The sequence below is a fragment of the Cupressus sempervirens genome, chromosome 5 (assembly GCF_028749045.1).
Source record: "Cupressus sempervirens isolate cs-2001-9-10 chromosome 5, ASM2874904v1, whole genome shotgun sequence".
NCBI classification, from domain to species: Eukaryota; Viridiplantae; Streptophyta; class Pinopsida; order Cupressales; family Cupressaceae; genus Cupressus; species Cupressus sempervirens.
The window spans coordinates 220,410,728-220,427,238 of NC_143122.1; the positions used below are offsets into that span (position 1 = coordinate 220,410,728).

The window sequence follows — 16,511 nt, forward strand, 5'->3', positions numbered from 1 at the left end:
TCTCCAAGAGTAGTTAGGTGCATCCTGATAGTAAGAGGAAGCTAGCCTTCTCCAGAGACTCAACCTCATAGTTCAAGTCCCACAGCTTGGAGTTTTTTTTCATGTTTCACTAGGTTGTCCTCATGCATAGGCTTTGGACAAGGGTGCAAACCTAAGTGACAACAATTGCTAAGTAAGGTTGAACTTAAAATAGTAAAAGATGCACTACAAGATGATGATTGGTATAAAGCCATGGAAGAAGAAATAGATCAGATTGAGAAGAACAAAAAATGGTCTCTAGTTCCTAGACCAACTGACAAGAATGTGATTGGTACCAAATGGGTGTTTAGAAACAAACTTGATGAGAATGGTGAGATAACAAGAAAAAAAACCAGATTAGTTTGCAAAGGATATGCACAAGAAGAAGGATTGGATTATGGAGAGACATTTGCCCCTATTGCAAGAATGAAAGGAGTAAGAACATTACTTGCATATGCTACATATAAAGGTATCAAAGTCTACCAAATGGATGTGAAGTCTTCTTTTTAGAATGGTATACTAGAAGAGGAAGTTTACATAGAACAACCAAAGGGATTTGTTGATGAGAAGAACAATGACATGGTCTACAAGCTACACAAAGCACTTTATGGATTGAAGCAAGCACCTAGAGCATGGTATGAGAGGTTTCACAAATATCTTGTGAACATAGGATTTGAAAGAAAAGATGACAATAGCTACTTGTACTTCATAGCTGATGAAGGTAAAGACATTTTGGTATCAGAAATCTTTGTTAATGATATAATATTTCGAGGAAAAGATTTTTTATGCAAAGATTTTGCTAATCAAATGAAGCATGAATTTGAGATGTCAATGTTGGAGAAATCAAATTCTTTGTTGGATTACAAGTACATCAGTTGAAGTATGGCATTTTTGTGACCCAATCCAAATACATCAAGGAAGTACTCAAAAAATTTGGGTTAGAAGACTCAAAACCAGTCAGCACACCAATGGCAACAGGTCATAAGCTATCTAGGAATGATGAGTCTGTTGAAGTAAATCAGACATTATATAGGTCAATGATTGGAAAGCTACAATATGTTGTACATAGTATACCAGACATTGCATTAGCTATTGGAATAGTAGCAATATTTTCTACAAATCCAAGAGAAAATCACTTAATGGAAGTGAAGAGAATACAAAGATACCTGAAAGGAACTGATGACTTTGGTTTATACTACAAGAGAAATGAGAAGTTTGAATTGAAAGCTTACGCTAATGTAGATTGGGGAGGTAACATTGATGATAGAAAAAGAACTAGTAGAGGAGCACTTTTCTTAGGAAAAAGGTTGATTACTTGGAACAGCATTAAGAAAAGTTGCACCTCATAGTCTACTGTTGAAATTGGATATGTGGTAGCTACTATAAACTACACCAATATTGTATGGATCAAACATTTGTTGCAATGTATGAAGGAAGAGGTAATTGAGCTTGTGATACTTTATTGTGATAATAGAAGTGCAATCAATATATCAAAGAATCTAGTAATGCATGCTAAAACTAAGCATATTGCAATCAAGTATCACTATGTAAGAGATTTGGTGGAAGACAGATAAGTGAAGATGGAATATGTTAGCTCAAAGGAACAAATTGCTGATATCTTCACAAAAGCACTACCAAAAGATGCTTTTAAGTATCTTAGAGGTAAGTTAGGGGTGATACCCCTAGCCAAAGCTACATGAAGAAAAATCAAGTATGCCCTACATCAAATAAGCTAAATGTTGAAGATTTTATACATTAATCTAGAGGATTTTTTACTTTGGGATCCATATCTAAAGTAGTAGAAGTGCTGAAATTTCAAAACCATCACAAGCAAGGTGATAGAGGGAGACATTTAATAAACCTATAAAAGCTACACTTATATATTAAAGATGCTAATATGTCTTTGGAATTGTTGTCAACGAGGGAGAAGTAGACAATTGATCAACAGCTATGGAAGATAAAGAATCAGAAAAGAGGGAGAAGATGTTTAAAACTAATCAAAGAAGATAGAAACAGAAGTTGTAAGATGTTGATCAAAATAGTAGAAGTTTAGCAATACTGAGGGAGAAAGAAAAAGAACAAGGGTACAACAGAAAAGAGGGGGAAGCTAAAATGAAGCAATCAGAATAGTAGAAGGAGACATGATGTTACAATTTACTTTTTAGCATTTGACTTACTATTCTAACCTAGTAAGCTTGTGGTTGAATAGTTTAGTCTGATGGTTGATTAGTTTGGTTTGCCATCAATGTCAAAGAGGGAGATTGTTGGAAATCTAATTGAAAAAAACTCATTATTGAAGATCGAAGAGGGAGATTTTTGCAAAGAAGGAAGATTGTTGTAAAAGAATGTTTTCAATCATTGTTTTGTCATTGATGTCAAACTTTATATTTGTAGGGATGATATTTTCTTATAAGATCCAAGTACTATCACTTAGTTGATTGATGAAGAGGATTTGATCAACAAGATGTAACAGAGCACCTAAGGGAAAGGTTGAGTTATGATGTTGTAATGAAGTGTAAGAATTAGTTAAGACAATGGTTAAGTAATGTATTGATGACATAATGAAGGATAAAAAGGTTGGTCACACTTAGAAACATTGGAGGAAGAAGTTGTAACAAGGTTGACTGCAAAGCTTAAACTAAGATCATAAGTGAGTGTCGAGCAAGTTAGTTAAGGCCAAGAAAAATTTTTCAGTAGAAGCTGAGTAGCAGACAATTCTAATGTGTGTCGAGTGATCTTCATGTGCCAAGTGATCTTTAGGTGTTGAGCATCAGGAAAAACATAGTTGATGCCAAGTAACATAGTATATGTTGAGCACCAATATTTCAATAGTGTCAAGCTACTGCATTATTAAAAATGACAAAGATTCACCAAATCTAAGCTGACATAGTGGTTACATTGAATTTTGTGAATGAGTTGGAAGATAAGGATGACAAGTTGGTGGCACAAAATCCTATGTGAACCATTTTTGGGTGAATTCTAAAGGATTATTCAAGAAGTTTCTAGAGGAAATAGAATATGGGTTAGATTCAATGAATCCTACCTAATCCATGCGAATTGAAATCAAACTATTGAAGAATCAAGTGGAAAAAAGGAACTCCAAGACTTCTATTTAAGGAGTCATAGACCAAGAAGCTTAGAGCTAAATCTATGAAGTGGTTAGAAGGGTGTCAAGGAGGAGACATCTAGGAGAAGGTAGAGCACAGAGGATCTACTTCTATGAGTGGTCATGAAGAGATGATTGCACTGGTACATTAAGTGTGGAGACTCAAGGAGAAAAAGCTTGAAAGAAGGGAAAGCTATCAAGAGTTGCAGAGATTGAAGGCCAAGCAAGGGTATGAGCTAAGAAGTGAGCTAAGATCTACAAGATAAGTTGCATGTTGTAGTCAGGTCAAGATTTTGTAATACTCTCTAGCAATTGTATTAGATCTAAAAATCCTATGGACTTAGGTTGGCCTAACAACCATTTGTAAATCCTTTAACAGGGTGACATTCCAAGTGAATTTTCTAAAGTCGTTTAACTAGGCCCACTTCTAATAGGGTGGTTAAATCCTATAACAAGGTCACATTTGACAGTGTGTTGTAATCCTTTAATAGGGCAGGCCTTTCACAGGGCATCACTTTAGAAGAGTGAGAATTGAGTAGCCTATTACTAGTGGTTTTTCCCAAATTGAGTTTCCACATAAATCACTATCTCATGTGTTGATTTCTTATGTTATTATACTTGCATGTTGATTTATAGTAACTTGTTGATTAGATAAGTTAAAGCTTGGATAAATAAATGGTTGAATGGGTTCACTACACTTAGTGAAAAGTTTGAATAGAACATTTGGACCTTGAATAACTAATTCACCCCCCCAAAAGTTATTCTAAAGAATTTCTAATATCTATTGCTTCCTTGATCTTCATCTAAATGATCATATTCATGAGAGAGATACAATGGTCACTTTTTTCTCTCTCAACTAATAAGGTGTATCTGTTAGCAGAGATATTATATTTCTCTATCTCTATCCTTAATACTACATTTCCAAGTTACTCAATAACTTCAAGTCCTTCAGACTTAAGTTTCTCACTCCTCTCTTTACCAATTTCTCTAAAATGTTTTTCTTCTTGTAACTGAGAAATGATAGCCTGGATATCCATGGTTGTAGAATCACTAGTGGGAGACACTCCAAACATGCTTGCTAATGGGGCAACTACTTTCCTGATGAAATGATTAAGTTCATGGATTTCATCCTTCATTTAGAATTTAGCAAGCTTGAGGCATTCTACCTCTTCCTCAATCACCTCATTTGTTTACTTCCATAGGCCCACCTTAGTATCATGCCTAACTTCTCCAATGTCCAGAGATTGCAAAGTGAAATCAATAGTAGTCAAATATTTAATCCTTCCCTCCTTGGTGGCTTTCATGACCTCCATAGTTAGGTGTCCTATATCAAGATCTCATCTAAGAATTGATAGAGTCTTCTATTTCTTGACCTTGCTCAAATCTAATATAGAGAAAATGGCTAGAGACAAGGTTTCTTTGTTTGGGACTCTATCCTCTATTTGATTCCTCTTTCTATCTAGGGTGTTTTAAAGCCATGACTCTATATTGATTACCTTAGATTCTATACCAAGTGTATCTACACTAAAAAATTTCATATTTACAAGAGTCAATGTCCTGATGGCTAAGGATAAAGGATTCTTTAGAGCCTGAGAAACAAGCTTCAAAGTTTTCGGACCCTTATCTTTTTTTATTGGTTGCTTTGCAGCTTCATTAGATTTTGTGGACTCAATCTTGCTACTCCCACCATCTCCAAGGTTGACCACTTGTACTTGGGGGCTACTTGGTTGGAGTAATGGAGTATTTATAGGTGGTATAGGGATACTACTAGGGGAGAGAGCCACTATGATTGAACTATCCCTCATCTCCTTGGCTTTCTTCCTCTCTGATTATATATTTGTTCCAACTACTGGTAGAGAATGATCTTGGAAATATTTGGCAAGAGGAATGCTCTTCTTAGGAGGTTGGTCACCTCCATGTGATGGTTGTATGGGCCCTTGAGTAATAGATAAGATTGCACCTGATGCACCACTTTGAGAAGAGGAAGTTGTTTGCTACTTTTGGGGAAGCCTGAGCAGTTATGTCTTTGCTCTGACTTCTTTGAGTTGTGGTCCATTTCATACATTTCTCATTCATCTTGTATATTTTAGCCATCAGTACATCTAGCTCCTCCTCAGTGTCTTCATAAGGCTCCAAGCTCATGGGAGTGGTTTTGAGCTTAGTCAAGTAAGTGTTGCTATACATATTTTGGTCATTATCTTCCACCCCTTCTACATCAATGTTAAACTTGTATATCTTTTCTTGTTCAACTATTAATTTGGAAAAGGCTCAAACATGACTCTTGAACTCATTCTTGTAATCAACCTAGTAATCTTCAATGGCGGTGATATGTTTTATCACACTTCTTATTTGCAAAACATCCCTAGCATACCCATTTGGGTCAAACATGGGCCTCAAGACTTCGTACATGTCTAGATTATACTTCTTTTCAAATGTCTTCAACATGTTCTTGGCATCAAAGTGGGTGTCATAGTTGAAAGTAGCCACCTTCATGGGAAATTTGTATCCTTTCTTCTTCAAGCTCCTACTCAAAATGTTCACTTGAAGGGCTTGTTGCACAATCTTGATCAATACGAGCATGTCACTAGGATACCTTGGTAGTTTGAAGAGGAATGCATCGAAGGTTGTAAGATGTAAATAAGAGAAAGATGAGAATTGAATGAAATAACTCCCAAACTAGATAATATTGACCATGGCTTCATGACTAAATTTCCTCTCTAGACATCCTTGTAGCTCCCTGTAGATCCTCATAGTAAATGCATCATTCACTTTCACATACTCTACATAACTATTCTATAAGTTTAAGCATGGGTAAAACTCATAAGATTTCACATCATTAGGAAAACTTTCTAGTCTTGGGAGGCCTAGCCATAGTTGCAATGAGGCCAACATATAAATTAGGAAAGAAGACATATAGAATGGGTTATAAAATTTGGCCGCTTGGAGAGCATTGTATAGAATTCCACTTATCTCTTGAGCCCAATCAATGTATTGAATGTTAGAGAAAATGACTTGTACTAAAAAGAAATACTACTCAAAAAAATTAAAGGCTTCTACCTCACCTTTCAACCTATGATGGAGAACCAAAATATCAATAATCTCTAGTTTGAGGTTGGTCCCAAACAAGGTTTTAGGAACTTTACTCTTAGAACACCATGGTTTATGGAACCATTTCTGCATGATTTCTTTCCTCTAGATCACCTTCTTTGTAGAGAACTCAAAAATGGCTCCCCAAGGGTCAAGTCTAAGAATTGTTCTCGCTCAAGCATGCAAAGGTAGTTTACCATAGTTTGCATGTTAATTAAAATTAACACTATGTTGTTAGGTAGCACAATCTACCTTGTCTCTTGGTTATAATGATGTGTGCACCTGTAAATCAGCTCTAGGGCTTAAACTGCAACCAAAAAACTAGTGGCTTCAACTAACCCACATCCTCAGAGCTTCTTGGTGTTGGGTTGAATTCATTCTAACTTTACTCTCTTTTGAAAATCCTCCATGTCATAGAACTGAAGAGAAGTGTCTATGAAATTCTACAATTGGGATTTGATTATAGTCAATCCATCGAAACCTATGAATCTAGTTGCCATTATTTTGAGGACAAGATGTGAATAGAAGAAATGAAAGGAATAAAAAATGTAACAATCACTATTTAAAAAAAAAAGGTATGCGAGTTTAATAGAATAACAATTCAAAGAAAAAGTGGTAGCTCCTTCAATAGTTTATGTTTCTATATATGATAGCCTTGATTCATCTATTGTTCTTCAAAATTCATGCCACACATATGGGATTTAAGGAAATACGTATTGAGTACTAAATGAAAAAGCTCAAAAAACCTTTTAGGGCTCTTTTCACTATTCTTTTGAACTCAATGGTAACTTTTCATAAACACATTTCTTACTTTTCCATTTTTTCTTAGGTTTCAAAAAGTTACCTTTAGGGTACCTAGTGGAGGAACATCCACCAATTGAGATCCTAACTATCATTTCTTTCCATAATGGTTCTATTTTTTTTAGTACCATTCTAACATGTTATAAATACAACTTGCAAAACAAACTTGACCATTAACTTTATTTTTCTTTGAAATTCAAGAAATTGTCCTCATGGGTTGAAAACCTATCAAGCAGAAGATGGTTTATGTTTCTCTGCTAATGTTTCCTTTTTCCAGTAGATTTTGGACAATCTTCCTTCTTGAAGTCAAAATTTCTAAATGAAATGTGAAGACCTTTTCAAGGACTAACTAACATCCCTTTTCATTTCAAACTACCTTTTCAAAAAATTAACTTCATGGATTGAAAACTTGTCAAGGAGAATTTAGATTTGAGTTTTTTGCCAATAATGATTATGTGGACCACAATGAATCTCAACCATATTTGGGAGTCATAATCATAAATGAAAGCATTGATTGTCTATAGGATGCCTTTTTACTTCCATTTTTTTGATACATGTGCATCATTAAGTGCCTTTCATTGGAAATTGTCCCCATGGGTAGTGTTGGGACTCAAAATCGAAGCCTTGATTTTGATTACCATTGGAAAGTTAATTCCTATAAATGCTTTCAAATGCATGTGTACCTAGTTGTCCATTTAAGGCCTAAGAGGTGTTAAATGTCTCTAAAACTTTCCATTCAGTATGTCCACTCATCCCATGATGATAAATTGTTATCCTGAGCCATGTCGTGAAGTCTCATTTTGAGCAATTGTCAATTATGCATTTTTGCTCAGGTGTCAAACAACAACAGGAGGCCTTGTTTGCAAATGAATATGTCACACCTAGTTATGTTTCATGATTGACCACTTTGGGATTGTCTATTTTCCATACTAGAGACAATATGTTTTAGATTTCAAGTCATTTTGAGTCCATTTGACTAGGTTTTGAATCCCTCAAAGTTGGACATTTATTGAAGTCATGCTAATATGAAATGTTTAGAATTCTGGGAAGCCCTCTTTGACTTATTATATCTTTGACCCAGTTGATCAAAATGAAAAAATTCCTTTTGTTTTGTGTTCTACGGGTTATATGTTTCATATGTTCCAATTTTGAGATCATGATGAATCCATTTGATCAGTTTGCTAAGATGATTAAAAACCCAATTTACATTGTTTTGTTATGACTAAGGTATCTAGATTGATTTGTACCCCTGTTCGACATGTTATAACTTTGATCTCATAATTGGTAAGCCTAAATGGATTATACCATCATGTTGTGTCCTAGAATTCCTTGGAGTATGCCAATTCTCAAGTCATGATGAATCCATCTGCATACTTTCTTATGTCCGTCTGTTTACCAAAAAATACTTTTTGACACATTTCCCAATTTAAAATTTCCAAGTGCCTGTTTTCAAAAATTTGCCAAATTTATCTTGTTATTTTTCATCAGCCCTAATTATGGATTCTTATCCTTTGAATGGAAAAGAAGTTATACCCTAGTTTTTAGAACCCCAAGTGATCAATAACCCAATTTATAATGCCAAACCCAAGCCGAGTTTATGTTTTTTAACCTTGTTTGCCTCTAGGATAATTGAAGTATGGATGTTCGGTGATTAAAATATTTTGACTATGAATTTTTCATCGACTGCTAATTTGCAATATGATAGAGCATGTAGGATTGAACACTCATGTTGGATTTTGTGGCCTAGTTATTTGATTGAATCAATTTTTAAAACCAGTTGACGGGCCTCCAAAAAAAAATTCATAGTTTGCAACTTTGATTAAAAGTAATCAAGATGAAAATCATACTGACATAAAGAGGCTATATACTATACCAGTTGAAGAACTTGAGGCTCTACCCGATCAAATTGGAGAACTAGAGGAAATAATTCAAGATTTGGACAAAAGGAATATTCTAGAAAGAGACTAGGGTTTGAAGAGGAAACAAACATACTGGTTGATGTAGTATTAAACCTTAATGATTCAAAGGAAGTTGTGTATGGAACTCTAGACTCATGGGTTGTATGAGAAGATACATTTCCTATCAATGTTCTAAAAAGAGCTTTGTATATGTTGGAGAGTAAATAGAAGTGGCATAGAATCATCTAGTTGATAAAATGGATGTTGAGTAAAGGACAATGCATGACAATGAATACATATGAGAAGCTCATACGTGCATTAAAAAAAGACCATAGAGCTAAGGAAGCACATGTTTTCTAAGAAGCAAGAATAGGAAATAATTTACAGTCGGTCCCCTGGCAATTATGTACTTACATGTTATCAATGTACCAACATAATAATATGCCTGAAAGGATAATAAAGCTTTTCAATGATCTTGAACTGTACAATAGGAAACCCCTAGACAAAACTATAATTCAAATGGTTGCAGATGCATACGAACTATTAGTTCTCAAAGAGGAGCAACAAAGGGTATTGGAAAAGTATTGTGGCCTGTTTAAAAAGTCATCAGATAATAGACCCAAGTAAAGAAATGAGTTGAAGCATAAGACTATAGACAAGCACATGATTCTCTAGCAATAGATCAATTAGAATAGAACTATGAGGCTCTAGTATGCAAAATTGAGGAACGTGTATCATATTTAGGGAACTCAGAGCAACAGTTGCAAGAACAGTTGGAAAATTTGAGAGATGAGCATAGTGCTTCTTTATATAATATTTCCATCCTTGAAAGTCAACTGGAAAAGTTAAGAGAAGAGCTTGATCAACAAGCAGCAAGCTAATCAGAAGACAGGGACAAAATGGCGTCGTGTAAAGCTAAACTAGAGTAAAGGGCCAACAAAATAGCAATGGCACTCAAAAAGACTCAATTGCATAATGCTAACATAGTTGGACAACTTCAAAAAGAGATTGAGTATCTTTCTTTCCAAATTTCATGTACATTTGATGCCAATGAAAAATTGGCACCACAAGAATTTGTAGAAGTATCTCAGCTGTGTGTACAGAAGGAAGAACTGGAAGCTGATTTGGGAGCCTGAGTTTTTTTTTATATAAGATGTGTGGTTTATGCATCGTTCTAAGCTAGAGGAGGTCATGGGAAGATTTGAAAAGGCCTTTTATTTCCAAAGAGAACCATTAGCTATAGTGAAAGAGGTAAAACAGTGAAAAAACATAGTCCCACATTGAGCGGATATGTTGGTTTTATGTTATGTAAATACTCAAACACTCACCTTTTAAGTGTCTCAAAGCCAACAACCTTTTGAAAAGGCAAGTCATGTGTGGTGGGCCTGGCTTGTCAATGGCTAGCTAGAGGTAATAAATGCAAAAATTTGAACAAATATGCTCATGTGGTGATGTGGTGGTGGAGGCATAGGATTGCGCCACATGGCACATCATGTGGTTGGTGCATCCCTACAATAGGAAAATGCTTGATAAATAAAGAAAGTGGGAATGCACCTAGGCACCATGTGGTAGTGGGCACAGGCTGGTGATGACACATGGTGACGTGGTGACCCCTATCTATAGGTGATGTGGAAAAAATTAGGCCAATAATATGGTGCCATGTGGCACATGTCAGGTGGACTAAGGAAAGAGTCAAAACATTAATAAATTTTTTTTTTTAATATTTTATTAAAATTAGTCAAATGGCATTCATTTGAAACATTAAAATTATAAATGGAAAACTCCATAGTTTATACTATATAGTTTTTAAAAAGTTTCAAATTTGTGCATTTAAATATGAAAACTGGAACAGAGCTTGATTTTCAAAAGCATACCAGAGGCCCAATTTTTACTCAAAACATAGACTCCAATATACCGTCGGAATCAAAAAAATATGAACTTTTCGATTATGAAGTTGGTTTCTACATAGAATGTCATTGGTACATTCTACATGAGGTTTTTTGTCTTAGAGTGATTTGCATGTTTTATCAAATGTCTTGAGTTGTTAGTTGCAGAATTCAATGGAGAAACACCTTAGACATGTTTAGTGACTCTTGCATCTAGTTATTTTGAGTCTTTGTGGTGTTTTAGCTTAAAATTGATCAATTGGTACATATCTGAGTTCAGTTATCATATTTTTTTCTTTTACTGAGATACTTTTCATTTGGAAAGGCAAAAATAGAAAGGATATGATTAGCAGTTGATGGGAGAAGGTAGAGAGAGGTTATTCAACTTCTTGGGAAAGAATTTTGAGGGGACACTTGTCATCTTTTTATCAAATCCATAAATTTCTTCTTGGGCTATATGTTCTTTTGTCTTCTCTTTTGAAAGGGTTGTTGGTTGGTTTTCAATTTATAGTTCTAGGAGCTCTACTCAAGCTGTGAAATCCACACACCTAGCATTTCTTCTTGTATCAACAACAGTTTAAGCTTTATGTAGATAGTTCTTACTTGTTAGGTAATTTGTGAGTCATTTCAATACATTTTTCATGTATTTGTTTTCAAGGAAAATGAATAAAGCATAGTAAAGGGGTTTACATTCATTCTTAATCTTCTCTCCTATTCATGGATCTATAATTTCTTCTAATTTATGAACCAAGAGAATCAATTAGGTTGATTTTGTTTAGGAATGTATGTGATTGAAGTATCTTGTTGATGGAACAAAGAAGAATGTAATTGCTTGATGTTTATCACAGGGTTTGCAGATCTCATGATGGGATAGTCTGAGTATGAGATTTTTTTTGAAGTAGATGTCTATTAACAAGGTGAAAGATAGATAAGGGGTCTTGATGTAGGAGTTATGTCAAATATTTCTAGGAGATGTATGGTTGTAATTCATTTTATTACCCAATAGATAAGGGATTGATTAGTTGCAGGATCATTCAAATTTTTTATTCATATCAAGGTCTTGCCAATATCAACATATTAAATCACTTTTCCCTTTTATGTTGAAATTTATTCAAAGTCTAACCCTCACTTAGCTTACCAATTTCATGAGTCATGCCATTAGCTATTTCATGCTAGTGATTTCTTGGTTAAGTATAGTAGATTTGTGGGTTTCATCTATTATTCTAGATCCTAATTATGCTCATTGCACTGTTCACATAATTAGATCTTAAGGGGTTCACCCACCTAGATTTTATAGAGCCTGAAGTGAAGAAGAAATGTAGCCTTATAGTTGGCCCAGGTTCTTGGTGAATTGTGTCCTTTATTGGAGATAGCTATTGATAGATGCATTCTTGCCTTGCATACTTGGCTATTCAAATTCTGTTAAATCAAGAGCCAACAGGTAGGAAACTCACTAAAGAGAAGATGTTTTCCAAATTTCCACTACCATCAATTTTTCAAATAGTGAAATGCCATAAATGGATAAAGAATATAGCTAATCTGTGAATGAGTAAAATGAATCACTATCGAACTGAAAACTAACCTACCCATAGGATCACTCGGAAAAATGAAAACCCACCCAACTAGGAATGAGGAGAGGGAGAAAAGGGAATGTCTAATAAAGATTCGCCTAACCTACAAGGACTTAGACCTAGACTCAAAATGAAACTAAGACTATGCTCCTTTTACTTAAACAAAAGAACTCACTTTTTCCAATTGGTTTGATAAGAAAAAGTGGGGAAATAGTATCGAAGATATTTTCCTCCATGCATTCAGTCTACAGTTAATGACACAGACCTAGATACAAATGTCAAATTAATTGAATGGTCTAAGAGAAAGTTTTAGAATAAAGGTAATGACAAGATATCAAGTTCTATTTTACTAAAGCAACTTTAATTAGCAACCAAAATAGAGAGTGTGAAGAAGATACTAGAGAACATTTTCTCTTTGTTTACCAAATTGACTAATACTACACTCTTTCCAAGGGACTAAACTTGGAGAGCATTATGCAAACATCTGGCATAACTCTACCAATGTCTCCAACCTAAAGTGAGAAACACTCTAGCACCCTCCTACAATCCCAAAGTTAGTTAGCAACATTACATGAAGATGAAGCCAACATCAAAGCTAAACTAATATGCATCCAATCTACATTGACTCCACACATGGAGATATTGTACAAGGAACAATCCTACACTAAAAATCTCATGATGTTAGGATTAACCTTAGACAAAAATAACAGTTACATGCAAATATAACCAATATCAAAAAAAATAGATCGCACATAAGAGAACACAAGACACCAAGATTTAACGTGGTTTACCCAATCCCTGGGCTACGTCCACAAACAACAAGTCCAATATTATTGTTAGCCAGTGATTACAATCTACAATCCCTTATATCTCAATACTACCACAAGAAGCTACAATATCACCATTACACTATGAAATCCCTAACCCTAAGCCTTTTTAAACAATCTTTTTCCACTTACAAAATTTGGGCTAGCATAAGTCGTCCAATACGAAAAATAGTAGTTGACATTGTTTACAATATAAGGGCATTTTTGGCTTTAGGGGCATTATCCCCCAAAACCCCCATAGGGGCATTACCCCTTGAGCCCACCCTATACTGCAATAGGAAGTGCACCTAGGACACTACCCTAGGACATCATAGGGGTTCTGCCCCTTGACCCTATCTTGGGGGTGTTGCCCCCAAACCCCTATAAAGATAATATAGGGACAAAAATGCACCAAATAAACCTTTGAGTTTGATTATGCTCTACATCACAAAAATCTCCCACTTGGAGATTGATCAAACTCCACAACAATAACTTTCTACTTGGAGACTTATCATAGCACTATTAAACCTATAGCTCCCATTGGAATATCAAACCACTCTAGACTCTATTGTTTGTTTAGTCTATTCATTCTAGAAGACCAACTGAAGTTGAAGAGTAGTTCAGCTTCTCCCTTGTTACTACTTTGGTAGATATATCTATTGGATTATCATCTATATATATATTCTCTAGCTTTAACTATCCATCATCCAAAACTAACTAAATGAAATGTTACTATAACTATATATTTTTTGTCTTTGAATGCAAAGCTAAATTATTTGCAAGATGAATGAGACTCTAGCTATCAATGAATAAACAATTATCCCTCTATGGTTTCCCGACTCTTCCATGAAGAATTGAAGCCATATCATCTCCTTGGATGCCTCTATAGCAGCAGCACACTCTACCTCTATAGTGGATAAAGCATTAACCTTTTGAAACCTAGAAACCCAGCTCATGGTTACTCCACCAATAGTAAATACATAACTTGGAGTACTTCACCTGGTATCAATATCCCCTGCCAAATTTGAATCAGCACAACCTTGTAAATCAATAGTAGAGCTACCAAAGTGTAAACAATTACCATATGTTCCTTCAAATATATGAGAATCCATTTGAATATGTTCCAATGCTCAATTCCTAGATGCATCATATACCTGGTAACAATTCTCATAGGGGCACCACCCCAAAACCCCCATCAAAATAATATAGGGGGGAAACTATGCTGAATAAACCTCTAAGTCTGATTAGGCTCCACATCACAACACATGAAGAAATATCTTGATCTTTCTACACTTTATGGCTTAGTACACTTTTCTTTTGAGCTAGCCATCCAAATCAAGTCATTGGAGATAGCTTGTGAAAACTGGGATGCAGCTCTAAAGATTATACTAGAGATCCATAAACCATTTTTGAACAAACACACTATTAGTGTATAATCCTTTGACATAAGTCTCAAAAAGGGGGAGTAAGAGAACAAGTAATGAGAAAGAGTATAGGGGAGATAGAGACAAAGACAAACAGACAAAAATAGAGTATCAACTTAGCTGATGAAAATCAACTCAGGGGGAGTTATGAAATTTTGAGGTATGATTGACAAGTCATGTGTTGCAAAATTTAAATATTTTGAAATTTTGTATAGAATCCAAATAGATATTAAATATCTAAATTATGCTCATAAGGATAGGATCATTAATGCATGACCAAGTGTTTTTGAAACTCATGTCAAACCGGGGGAGGGGGGCGGGGGGATTTATGAATTGAGATTAGTTTTGACAAATGAGTGTCTATACACTCAAGTCATTATAAGTCATTTACTTAGTTCATGCCGAACAAGTAACATATTCCAAGCATAACATATAAGATAGAGCATGCCAAGTAAATAGTGAGTGCCAAGCCACTCAAGTGTTGAGTCACTTAGATGCCAATAAGATAGTATGTGCCAAGTTATTCAAGTGTGAAGAATGCAATTCATGTCAAGTCATTCAGATGTCATGATGGGGACACAACCCAACAACCAGAATAGACACAATAGAAAGGGGAAATTATATTAACTGAGAAAATAAGCTGGTACAAATAGTGCAGAGAAAATAAACTCAAAACATGCCCTACGGGCTTACAATAGCATAAATCTGGAGAATATTTCTCCTTTTAGCACCTCCTCTCAAGCTCCAATCCGAACTGCCTTTTACAATGCCAGAAATCTCCTTAAATAGACCCTAGAGGGTTAAGGACTAGGAGTACATTCTAGAAAGTTCTAGTAGGCATCCACCGACAAAATAGAAGGTTCCGGAAGCTGCGTTAGAAGTCGGTGCAATTCTAGAAGAATCCAGAAACGGTAGCCGAACTTCCGGGAGGCATAACTTTTGAACCATAACTCCGATTGACGAACCGTTTACGTTTTTGGAAAGCTCTCGAAGCGCTCTATAGCCCTATGGACAAGCTTCACTTGTCCCCCATTTTTTGACCCTTTTCGAGGTCATTTAATGCCCCAAACCTGACTTTGAAGCATTCTTAGGGGGTCTCCAAAACCCGAAAAACTGCAATAACTTTCAAACCGTGGGGCCTTTTGACCTGATTCTTTTTCTGGAATGCTCTAAATCTCGATTACATTCATCTCGCCAAGTCACACCTTCTAGGTCACCAAAATGATGGTCAAATTGCATGCTCCTATTTTTTCAAGATTTTCAAATGCACTGATAGTTGAACTATGAGAGTTGGAACCTTTATTTGAGCCAAATGGGTATCCAAAAATGTAAAGACATAAAATAGAAACTAAGTCTAAGTACATTTTTTTGGGTGACACAGGATTGCCCTTATACCTCTGGATGCTCCTGCATCAGACACCCAGGGTAGATTGAAAAGTGACCCTGTCACTTTATGGATGGTAGAGGAAATCCCAAATGGGAAACCTCAGCTACTGAAATCCAAGTTGAGTCTTTGATCAGTCATCCTTTCCATTTGACCAAATACTCTTCATACTGCCTGTTTCTGGTACTCCTACCCACACGATGATCTAGAATGTCTTCTATCTCCTCCTTCTTAGAAGCAGGAATTGGGCATGGCTCTAAAACCAGCTCCTCATCTGCACCATCATCATGATACTCTATTAAATCTGCAATGTTGAAAATGGGAGAAATGTGAATACCATCTGGCAGCTCCACCTCATATGCATTTCCTGAGTTATGTTTCTTCAAAACCTTGCAGGGGCCAAATTTCTTCATTTTCAGCTTGTAAGTACCAACTGGAAATCTTTCTTTTCGTAAGTGCACCATGACAAGATCCCCTACTTGGAATTCCTTATGTCTTCTCCTTTGATCAGCCCTAGCTTTATACTCTTG

The 16,511-nt window shown here is 35.5% G+C and overlaps 1 pseudogene; it reads left to right on the top strand.

Moving 5' to 3' along the window:
* Window positions 1-9,537, top strand: part of LOC149555225 (pentatricopeptide repeat-containing protein At4g21190-like) — a 60,830-nt pseudogene extending 51,293 nt beyond the window's left edge.
* The last annotated feature ends 6,974 nt before the right edge of the window (window positions 9,538-16,511 follow it).